The sequence below is a fragment of the Marmota flaviventris genome, chromosome 14, assembly GCF_047511675.1.
Source record: "Marmota flaviventris isolate mMarFla1 chromosome 14, mMarFla1.hap1, whole genome shotgun sequence".
NCBI classification, from domain to species: domain Eukaryota; kingdom Metazoa; phylum Chordata; class Mammalia; order Rodentia; family Sciuridae; genus Marmota; species Marmota flaviventris.
This window is the reverse complement of record NC_092511.1, coordinates 62,491,393-62,503,956: the sequence shown is the minus strand read 5'-3', so window position 1 is coordinate 62,503,956 and position 12,564 is coordinate 62,491,393. Positions and strand designations below refer to the sequence as shown.

The following is a 12,564-nucleotide window of genomic DNA, read 5'->3' as shown; positions in this document are numbered from 1 at the left end:
CTAAATGTTTCTTCATATCTTTCACTTATAACCTAATAATAGTTGTGCATCACTTAAAAACAGGGATATGTGCTGATGAATGTGTCATTAGGGGAACATCATAGAAATACATTTACACAAACCTACATGGTGGAGGTCCATCACTCAACATGGTCTCTTTATGCAGTCAAGAGATACAAGATGTATAAGGCTGCTGCTGTTGTAATATTGGCATGCTATTTTACAGTAAACTTTTTTATAAGTAGAAGTACACTCTAAAATAACTAAGGTAAATATATAAAGTAGCAACATTGTAGGTTATTATCACTATCAAGTAACACGTTCTGTATATAATTGTATTGCTGTACTTTTATGTGACTAGCAGTGATGCAAATTTGTTTACACCAGCATTACTACACATGTGAGTGATTCTGATGATGCAATGGCTGTGACTTCATTAGGTGTCAGGAATTTTCAGCTCCGTTATAATCTTTTTTAAAATTCTTTTTATTTTTGCATATTCAATGTTAGCAGAGATCCTATTGCTTAATAAACATTTGTTCAGATAAAATAAGTGGAAGAAATTGCTCATCTGAGTCACACTTCCCAGTGATAAGTCTTCCCCTGGTTCAACATATGGATCTAAATAAAACCTTAGCTGGAGGGAAGGAAGAGAGGAAAGAAAGGAAGCTTCTAGAAAGATATTGAGCAACTAATGTTGCATGCATGTTCAATTAGGGCATAACAAATCCCATTATATACGATCATAATGCACCAATAAAATTTTTTAAAAAACATTTTCTGTATCTGACAAGGTCAGACACATAAACTTGGCTAAAACAGGCCTCAGAGAGATCAAGTTCCACTTCACTGAAGAGAAAGTATCTACCAGGTGTGTCATCAGGAGATTCAGGTTCAGTAATTGGTGTATTCTACCAAATGAGCCTGGTCAGACCCTCCAGTTTCTATTGAAGCTGAATATGGTCTCCATTTCCTCATCACTCAATGTGAAGTCAAAGACCTGAAAATTCTTGACAGTATATACTGGTGTCACAGACTTGGGGATCACCACCACATTCCTCTAGATCTGGAACTGAATCAGAATGTGGGCAGAGGATTTTTTGTGTCTTGCAACAATCTCCTAATCTTGGGGTCCTCCAGTAGTGAAGGGTCTTCTGGTTTGGCCCAAGTATTTCTGGAAAGCCCAGGGGACTGTAGGTTGTGACAGTGATGCCTTGGAGTGGCAGTACTGGATCCATTTCTCCTAGGTGAGGTATGGGTGACACTTGACCTGATTGGTCACTGGTTTATATTCAAGGCTTATTCAAGATCCTTTCAATCTGGAAATGGTTGAAGTTAGAGACACCAAGGGCTTTCACCAATCCCTCATCCACCAGCTCCTCCATGACCTCCCAGACATCCAAAGATGTTACTTTACTAATGAGGTTGTTGCCTTTATCATTCTTTTGGGGAATAAGTCTTTCCCACACTGAAATCCCTGGGGCCAATGAATAAGACAGACATCCATATAGTCTAGTTTCAGATTCTTGAGGGTCTTCCAACAGGCTTCCTTCACAAGTTTCCTTTCAAAGAAGGTGCACCACAACTTGCTCACAATAAAGAGGTTCTCCCACTTCACCACCTTCTCTTGGATCTTCTTCTGGAAGGCTTCTCCCACCTCATTCTCATTATGATAGACATAGGCACCATCTATGTGGCAATATCTTGCATCAATGGCCACCATCAAGGCTTCTTTGACTTTGCCTGGGGGAGACTTCCAGGTGCCTAGAACCAAAATGGGCATCTTGGCTTTGGTGCTGAGCTCCACAAAGGTGGCCATGATTGGTGCAGAAATGGTTCTGAGAGAGCAGATAGATGTCTAATGTCCTCCATTATAATTTTAACAGACCACCACCATCATTTACTGCATGTGGTACCTGACTATATATGTATTTGTTTATATATATAAACAAATTTATTTATATATATATATAAACAAATATATAGATTTGAACACAAGATCCTCCTGCCTCAGTTCCCAAGCTGCTGGGATTACATATGTGCGCCTCCATGCCCAGCAGTAGATAATGAGAGTGACCAGATATTAAGGGAGAGTGTTCTTTCCAAAAATAGACTTGTACAAGGAAGTACACAGAGGGCCTAGAAAAAATCTTAACAACCTGATTTAAGTTTGGACAAGCAAAGAATCTTTGTCACATTCAGTAGAGGGATTCAACAATCTCATGATAATCTGGTAAGGAGGATATGTAGGGGAATAAATACCCTGATCTCACTCTCCTCTCATATCTAGATCTAATCCTGATGCCATTGGCTACACCCTACTTGAAGCAGGAATGTGAGGGAGTTCATTGAATCAGTCCCTATAGATTTGCTTCCTGAGGCACCAAACAAGGTAGAGGAAAGTAGAGAGTGATCTAGAAGGGCAAATGGAAGGTATCACATAGGAGGATGTTGGGAGATAGGACCATGTCCCAAACAAAGGGACTATTTTTTCTACACAAGTAGCTGTTTGTTCCCCCGGCACTCCCCAGTAAATATAGCCCTTGTTGAATCCTTTGATTCCTTTATCACTCCATAAAGAAAGGCAGACAGATTTATTCTTGTCAGGAGCTTAGCTAAGCTAGGAAAGAGAGCTGAGCTGCCAGATATCACAGTAAATCAACAAGTCAAAAATGAGAGGGTTAAGCCTTTAATCACTTACTGTGATAGTATAAGCAAGAGTCTAAGCTGGGAAAAGTGCCAACTCTGCTGTTCCATTTGCCCCGATGGAACTGTGCATTGGCTGAAGGTCAAATGGACCAGCATTGATATGGGAGTCATCTCACTGTGGAGGGAAACTTGAACAAAAAATTCAGGCAGTTTTCTGACAGTTTTCTCAGGAGTTTGGGACAGCAAGTAGGAAAGACTGGGAGTGGAAAAGTACTCAGTATTGAGAGCAGGGAAAAGTGTCTTCAAGTTTTCTTTCTCCTTCCCCCATAAGGACATCTTGGCAGAAGCCCTTGAAGAGGACCTAGCCCAAGAGCTCAGATAAAGAGACCTAAGAATGAAGGCACCAGAATCAGGAATGCAACTATTCAAAGAACATGCTGTGTCAGACTTGAGTCCTTTTCTGCAACCCCCTTCACAGATAGCAATACATTGGTGGTGCACTAAATGTAGTGCAGAGAGGGCAGATTCTCTCCCATTGTCACCCCATGAGGCCTACAAGGCAAAACCTTTCAATTGCCTGTAATCCAGCCTGAAAAAAATCACACATAGGTTTTTAACCAGGAGGCGTATTCTTTTCTGATAATTCAGGAAAAATTGCAAGCCAGTATTTCCTTCCTACAGAATAATAAGTTCAGCAAGAGTTAAAAGTTCAAGAAAATTACAGGAACAATGGTGTCACCTTTTGTATAGAACATTCCAATCTTTAAGAAAAACATGACCTCAAATCCATTGACACTGATCTATATCTGACATTTTCTATCTACAGAGGGAGCTCAAAATATACATGGAGGAAATCTTATCCAGAATGAACACCTCAATATATCACCTCATATTTAATTTTTGAGTATAATCAAATCCTTCTGAACATCTTATAAGGAATCATGGCAGATGATTCATAATTAAAATATTAGACTTCCTTTTATATCCACTATGTCCTTAATATAAATAATTCTGACCAAGATTATTCATTTCCCTTCAAAGCAGGGTTTTGGAAGAATACCCTTACTGTGAATATCTTTCCAGTTATTTTAATTTTGCAAAAATGATAGTAAGGTAGAACAGTGTTCTTAGGAAAACTCAGACAGATGTCAGTTATTCATGACCTATAAATGTGATGCAATTTCCAACAGGATAACCAGACATCCTGATAATGAAGCTTACATTAAAAACACACAAAAAATAAGACTATCCAGGGACTATTTCTATCAGATATTAAGAACATATCCAAACAGTATGATCCTGGGGAATGAAAAGACAGAGCAATGGAATATACAATTTAAAGTCCAAAAATAAAGCACAGTGGTACATGCCTGTAATGCTAGCAACTTGTGAGGCTGAGGCAGGAAAATCACAAGTTTTAGACCAGCATTAGCAACTTAGTCTCATTTTTATGAAATGATTACCTAAATACAGTAATCAACAAAATCAAGGCACAGAAAAGTATTGTAGTCCCTTCTATTTAGGAAAATATTGATAAGATTGAATAATTTATATTTCTTTCTCTGGAAAGAATCCCAGATTCTGGTGATGTTGATTATCTCCAGAAAGTTACTGGTTAGCTAAAGAATAAGAGTGGAAAAATAATTTTTTTTCTACATAGCCTTTCAAAGTTTGAACCCTGTGAATGTATGTATTCAAAATAAATAAATAAAAATTAAATATTAAAAACAAATTTATGCTGATAAAATATGAATTTATGTATGTAAGATTTTACTTTTTCATAAAAAATTTTAATCCCCTTTCTTAACTGTATTCTGATTTTTGATGTTTTATTGGTGTTTAATAATTATACATAACAGTGGGATTTGTTGTGACATATTTGTACATAACATAATTTGATCGATATTATTCCTAAATACATCCCTTTACCCTCCTCCCTCCCCCATTATCTTTTTCCTGTACTCTACTGGTCTCCTTTCAATTTATTTTATTTTTTCTGTTTATTTTGTGTGTGTGTGGTACTGGAGATTGAACATAGGATGCTCTACCACCAAGCGACACCCCCAATCCCTTTTTACTTTTTATTTTGAGACAGGTTCTCACTAAGTTGCCAAGGCTGACCTTGAGTTTGAGATCCTCCTGCCTCAGTCTCCCAAGTCCTGGAATTACAGGCATGCACCACTGCACCTGACACCCTTCCATTTTTTAAACGGAATTTTAAATTGATGCATTATCATATGTAAAAGTGGAGTTCATTGTGATATATTCATATGTGCACAAAGCATAATTTGGCCAATTTCATTCCCCAACACATACCCTGTCCCTCCCCTCCTTTTCCTCCTACCTCATATTCCCCCTTTGTCTATTCAACTGGTCTCTGTTATATTTTCATGAGATTCCTCTTTATTCATTTTTTCTCTCTAGCTTCAACATGTGAGAGAAAACATTTGGCCCTTGACTTTCTGAGTCTGGCTTATTTCACTTAGCATGATATTTTCCAGTTCCATTCATTTACCAGCAAATGACATAATTTTATTATTCTTTATGGCTGAGTCTAACCTCCAATGAAATATATGTGAGTTGTCCTGAACTACCTAGAGCAAATTATCTATAGGATAATCTTTCAAAGTTCATGTGTGAAAGCCCAGAAATAGAATTAATAGAAATAAAATTCTTAGTTGGGAAAGATACATGCCTGTAATCCAAGCCACTTGGGAGGCCTCATAAGGCAGGAGGATGGCAAGTTTGAGGCCAACACGATCAACTTCATGTGACCATGTCTCAAAATGAATAAAAAGGGCTGGGGATGTAACTAAGGGATGAAATGTCCCTGGGTTCTATCCCCAGTACTGAGAAAGAAAGAAAGAAAGGGAGGGAGGGAGGGAGGGAGGGAGGGAGGAAGGATAAAGAAAAAAAGAAGAAATAGAACTCTTGGATTTTTCCAGCCAAGGCATGTATATGATGTCCAATGAGTATTAGCCATATTGGAGTCTTCCAGGTCTACTGATTCTTGGAGTTTACCTAGCATTATCAATTGTTTATTCCTTATTTCTCTATATTGACTTTCTTATAACCCACTAGAGGGGGCCACAGCTTTATAGTTTCTGAAACCCTCCTCAGTTTTACCTCAATCCTGGCTTATACTGGACTAACTCCAGCTTATACATTTGTGACTGATGCCTCCAGCGAAAATATGGATGTCATGGTATTTAAGAACAAACCTTGATTTCATGAGCACACCCTTTCAACTATATTTCTAGGAATTAAGTCCTACAGAGATACCACCTTGAGAATGCCCTTGACCTCATGTCAGTACTTGCCTATCACCACTGTGCAGTGAGATAGTTAAGATTCACTCCAAACCATAAAATTTGTGTTGCTTTCTTCAAAATATTCAGCCTAACATCTGGATTTATCTGGTAATAGAATCTAGGCATGGAAAGTGGATGCAGTGTTGCACGCTTGTAATCCCAGCTACTTGGGAGGCTGAGACAGGAGGGTAATAAGTTCAAGGTCAGCCTGGGCAACTTAGCAAGATCTCAAAATAAAAATAAAAGGTCTGGGGATATAGCTCAGTGGCACTCTGCCTGCTTGCCTAGAATGCATGAGGCCCTGGATTCAATCCCCAGTACTGACATCCCACCTTCAGACACTCTCTAAACAGAGAGCTTTGAGAAAACACCTGATGAAATCAGAGTGAATTTCCATATACACTGCCTGAAAGCATGTGCCTAAATAAGAATAAGACCAGTTTGAGGTCCTGGATGTCATATAAATACCAGGACAGCTTTCTCTTTGAGATGGGTTACTATTGGTCCTAGCTAAGGAGCTCCATACTTAATTACTATGCTACATGGAAACAACACCCCAATATTCATTTGAGCTTATTCAACCCTGAGTTTGTGGTATAATAAATAATAACTGTCAACAATCTCATCACCAGTTTCAATATATAATTCACTGAAAAGAGAACAAGCTGTAGAGTGATCCAAAGGACCCACATTTTCACTCAGGAACTCCCTAGAGCATGTTTGAATCCTCTACAGTGAAAACCCTACAGTCCCATCCAGAGAAGTGAGGTGGAGACACAGAGGAAAGTTATGGGATTGAACTGGCTGTGTCATCTCCTTTAATTATGCCTCACACCCAGATTGTATATTTCAGGCAGCTGCAGAACTATAACTTGGGAACACCAGACTCATTTTCCTACCATTCAGTCTTTCTTTACCTAAGAGTTCCCATTGGTTCCCTGGCTCAGGTAGTTTCATGTTTTAGATTTGGAATTCAATTCTGAACAATTTGTATGATTACTGTTAGAATGATGCCTAGATAATTCATGAGAGAAAAACAATATAGGACTAACACCAACTAATCGGGCTAATGACCTATGCTGGGTTCACGAGAGCTAGCTGCACTAATAAATTAAGAAAACAGAGAGCTACCTGCACTAATAACTTAAGAAAACAGCAAAAGAAGCATGCAACACACAGAAATACCTCTTGCTTGCAGGAATCAGTGACGGCTCTCAGTCTTAAGGGTCCTTTGGAAGGAAAGAGCAAGCCACCTGAAAATCCTCTATTGGGAGAAAGACATTAAGTTCAACCCAAATGAGGCAAGGGATTGGGTTTCAGGGGGGTGTAGCCCAGTCTCATTGGGTGACGCCCACTCCCAGAGCATCATTCCTCTGCTGAGGTGGTGAGATCCACCTGTTTCTGCAGGTAGCAGAAACACCTCCGTTGCTCAAGGCTAAGGGTTCATGCTCACTTCTGTGTGGCAGCTCCCAACATAGGGCTTTCTGTAGCTTTCATTAATCTATCATCTTGTGATATATAGAAATTGTGTGTGGGCCAAACTATAGGAGCTCTTCAAATCCTAGGCAATTAATGTTTCTGCAAAGCCTGCATTTTAAAATCACTTCCAGAATCAAAGTAATTAAAAGTGAGTTCCTGAGAGATCAGATTCCATTTTCAAGGGGGCACAAAGCATATTTGTATTTTAGCCTACTTTCTATTGAACTTGTATCTCAAAGATGTGGGTTTTTTTAGATGAACTGGGCACACAATTTCCTCCTGTGAAAGCAAATAGGAAATATTCTCTTCTACCTTGGGCATTTAACTTTACTTATATGAACCAGGAGTACCCTCAAATGACTAAACATATTCTCTGATTACTGTCAGAAAGAAGAGCTCAATACCAATACTGCCAAAACTACTGCATTCAGTATTTAAATAGACAATACCTTGCTGACTTAAGTAGAAAAAGATTACTAGAAGATTACATCTTTTTTCTGAAGGTTATCATCTCCTTCTGATAGATACATTCTGTAAGCTATTCTATTTTTAAAATTTTAAAAAATTATAGAAAAACTGAGGTATAGCTCAGTAGTAATGCTACTACTACTCACACATTCCTACCATATGTGAGGCCCTTCATTCAATTCCCAACAGAGAGAGAGAGGAAGAGAGAAAAGGAAAAATGCAGAAAACAACCTCTTTGTTTTCATTCTGAAGATAAAAATACATTTAGTGTTTGATTTTTAAAAATTTTATTAGAAAATTTAAATGAAGAAAAAATATAGCCTTTTGATTGTTGTCAACATTGTCAGTAGAAACATACTATAGTTACTTCCAGAACACTATCAAAAAGAGAGAAATTTTTAAAAAGAGCTGAACTTTTTAAATGACATTGAATAAGTTAAGATTAGATTCAAATGAGAGTAACAGAAGCCTTAAAACTAACATGGCTTAAATAAGATAGAAATTCACTTCTTAATTTTAGACAATCTAGGGCTGGTATGGTAACTCAGCAATCAATAGAAAATCATATCCCTAACTTGTTTCTTCACCATTTAACTACCATCTGCCACACAGCTACTGTCCCATGATCCAGGTTAGCTGTATTACCTAAATTCCTCATCCTGTCTTCCATCCAGAAGCGGGGGAAAAAAAGGAGAGCAAATGCTGTCCCTCTCCCTTTAAAGACATCATTCAACCAAAAGTTGCAGCCATCACTTTTGCTTGTATCCAATTGGCCAGAACATAAACATATTAAAACACCCAGCTATATAAGAGACTGGAAAGTATAGCCACTAATTCAAATAGTCATCCACCTAAAACTTCAGTTCTGCTACCTAAAAGATGAGGACAGATATCAAGAGACAACTAAAAATCTCTGCCACCAGTAAAAACAGAGAAAGACAGATAAAAGTAATAGAAGGAAAAAAACACAACGTTTTGGAAGCTATAATAAAGATGGGCATATGATAATTGACTAGGAATTTTCAAGAATACTAAATCTTAAGCCAATATTGGGAAAGCCAAGGAGGAAATTACCAAGTTCTTTAAAATATCCAGAAATGAAAAAAAAAACAAGTACCTCTGATGGTAAGAATGGCAATAGAGTTAAAAGTAGAGAGATAGTTGAACATTTGGCCTTTCGATTTCTCCTCTACTCCAAAAGTGAAACAACTGAACCATCCTTTCTCCAACAGAAAACTGGAGGTTTCATTTCTATAGAAGGACTCTACCTAGGGGAACACCAAGCACAATTAAAGATGAGAATAACTTATCTAAATAGGGAAATTAAGTGAATGTCTCATATTGAATGCTGAAAACTCTCCCAACAACACACAGTCCCTTTCATTTACTTAGTTTCCAAAATGCTGGTAAGGAAGCTATTCCTTCCATGAATGGCTTTTGCTGACCAAGAAAGAAATGCAGATACTGAGATCAGAGACTGCAACAGAATGGCTCAGGCTAATCACCTATAGCTAAACCTAGTCAGCAAGCCCTACCAAGTATATAGGGCTTCACCACAACTTTTTTAGTGCCCAATTTGCAAATAAAGCAGATACAACAAGGATCAACACACAATTTAGGAAACTAACATGAAATATAGACATAATCTTAGTCCATTTTCTATTTCTATAACTCAATACCTGAGACTGGGTAATTTATAAAGGAAAGAAATTTATTTCTTACAGTTCTGGTGACTAGGAAGTTCAAGGTCTAGGGATTGCATCTGATATGAGCCTTCTTGGCAGTGGGACTTTTTAGAGCCAAGAGATGGTGCAGAGCATCACATGGCGAGGGTACTCACAATGATGCCCCAACTGGCCTTTATGACAGACTCACTCTTGTAATTACCAACCCACTCCCTGGATAATGTACTCAGACATGAATCCATGAATGGCTTTCCCCTCATGACCCAATCACTTCTTAAAGGTCCCATCTGATACCAATTCTTTATGCCTCACAGTGGGAGCTAACTTTCAACATGAGTTTTGGTGAGGACATTTAAACCATGGCAGATAGCAAAACCAAAAGAAATGAAAAAAATAAAACTTGGAGATGCAAGAAGATACAAACAAACAGAGAAACTACCATTGATATCCTCATAGTTAGAGAAAAAGATATACCAGGATAGAGGATGCTTTTTTTAAAAGTCCATGAACAAAAAAGAACTCTTGAAAATTTTAATTTAATAATTGAAATTGAAAACTCAATAAGAAGCTGGACATAGTGGCACACACCTATAATCCTATTAATTCATGAGGCTGAGGCAGGAAGATTGCAAGTTTGAATCCAGCCTAAGCAACTTATTGAGGCCCTAAGTAACTTAGCATGACCTGGTCTCAAAATTTAAAAAAGGGCTGGGGATGTAGCTCAATGGTGCCTCTGGGTTCAATCTGCAGTACAAAAAAATCAATAGAAAGGTTAATATTCATAGATAATTTGAGCCTAACTCCAAAAGAGCAAAATTATAAATAACAGGAAAAAAAATACATAAGAAAACTGGCAAACTAGTTCAGGGTATCCAACATCTAAACAATAGGAGTTATAGAAAGAGAAAATACAAGAGAGGAAATCATCAAAGAGATAAAGAAATTTTTCCTTGAACTCAACATGTTTCTAGATTAAAGGAGACCACAGGTGCCCAGAACAGTAGATGAAAATATATTAACACTAAGATACATTTCATGAAACTTCTGAAAACTGAGAACAAAATTTAAAATCTTACTCAAGAGAGAAAGACTTAGTTCTTCTACACATGGTGACATGTGCCTGTAATCCCAGCTACTTGAGAAACTGAGGCAAGAGGATCAACCTAAGCAATTTAGTCTCAAAATAAAAAGGGCTGGGAATGTAGCCCAGTGGTAGAGCACCTCTGGGTTCCATTCCCACATCCCCAGTACCAACACCAAAACAAAAGAAAGTGGGGGTGAGAAGAGGTAGGGAAAGAGAGAATGAAAGAAAGAGAGAAAGAGGAAGAAAAGAAGGAAGGAACCATGCTTTGGTCTTCTCAAAAGCAACCTAGAAGGCTAGATGACAGTGGAGCAAGGTTTTCAAAATTCTGAAGGAAAATTCTGTCTAATTCTGTCATCTAAGTAAATTATTAATCAAATGTGGCACACGCCTGTAATCCCAGCCACTAGGGATGCTGAGACAGGAGGATTGTGAGTTCAAAGCCAGCCTCAGCAAAAGCAAGGTACTAAGCAACTCAGTGAGACACCGTCTCTAAATAAAATATTAAAAGGGCTAGGGATGTGGCTCAGTGATTGAGTGCCCTGAGTTAAATCCCTGGTACCCCATGCCCAAAAATGTGCAGGTGAAGTATAAGACATTTTCTGACATAAAAAGTCTAAAAATAAATTTTTCCAATATGGTAACTTTGGTTGACAACAATTAACTGAATATTTCAAAAAAATAAAGAGGGATTTGAATGTTCCCAACAAAAGAAATGACAAATGTCTGAGGTGATAGATATGTGAATTATTCTGATCATTACACATTATGTACATGTGTTTAGAATATCACAGTATACCCCATAAATATATACAATTATCATATGTTCATTAAGTATAATATATTTTCAAAAATTTTTCCTCCTATTAACCCTCTCCTAAGAGCCTCTGAAGAATATATTCTCCAAAAAGAGGGAGTAAACCAAGAAAGAAACCAATGTAGGATCCAGAAGACGAGTTTCAATACAAAAGCACAAAAAGAAACTCCAGGATGATGGCTCACATATCCCTGTTTGCAGTGTACACCCAGCACAGCACATGAACAAACACTCCAGACAGAAAGCAAGCCACAAGGCTCCACCCTGGGAGACAGGTCTTCAGAAAAATAAAGGTGACAAAATAGCTACAGTATCTTAATATATTGAGAGGGGATTTAGACAACTGATGAAAAGTTTAGGATTTAAGGAAGTAGAAAATTATGCAAACTTAAAGATTAACTCTAGGAAAAAAATGGATAGTAATTATATCACATGACTCAGATGCCAATAATTTTTATACAACCATAATGAAGTAACTGAATATTGATCAAATTTAAAACTAAATATTGAGATGAAGGGATGGGATATAGGAGAGCTATGTTGGGGGTGCATATTAAGGCAAAAAGCAAGACATAAACAAGTCAATGCCTACAACTGAAACTCAAACAGCTATATTACTGGGTAAAAAAAAAAAAAATTTTGCACAACCAGGTGGTTCCTAATTCTTTTTGTTTGTTTGTTTTCGGTACAGGGATTGAACTCAGAGGTACTCTACCACTTAGCTACATCCCTGGTGCCTGCCTCTTTTGTTTTTTTCTGAGCTTTGTTTGTTTTGTTTTGTTTTTTGAGACAGGTTTTGCTTAGTTGTGAAGCTGGCCTCAAACATGCTATCCTCCTGCCCCAGCCTCCCATGAGCTGGGATTACAGGCATGTTTTTTAACAAAAAAGGAGACAAAACTGAGTAGCAGCTGAAAGAATATTTAAAAAAAAAAAAAAAAAACATTTTTATTGGTAGCTGTCTGTATGATTTTTGGCATATAACTCAAAAGAATTTGACAATCTGATTGACATACCACCTTAAATTTATGAGAACAAGTTTTTTTAATGCTGCAATAATAGAAAATAGGAATAGAA

At 37.6% G+C, this 12,564-nt stretch overlaps 1 protein-coding gene and 1 pseudogene across 3 annotated transcripts in view; one reads left to right on the top strand and one right to left on the bottom strand.

Moving 5' to 3' along the window:
* Positions 1 to 12,564, top strand: part of M1ap (meiosis 1 associated protein) — a 92,181-nt gene that overhangs the window by 10,863 nt on the left and 68,754 nt on the right. The window lies entirely within an intron of this gene.
* On the bottom strand, positions 929 to 1,819 carry LOC139701846 (aldo-keto reductase family 1 member B10 pseudogene; annotated as a pseudogene).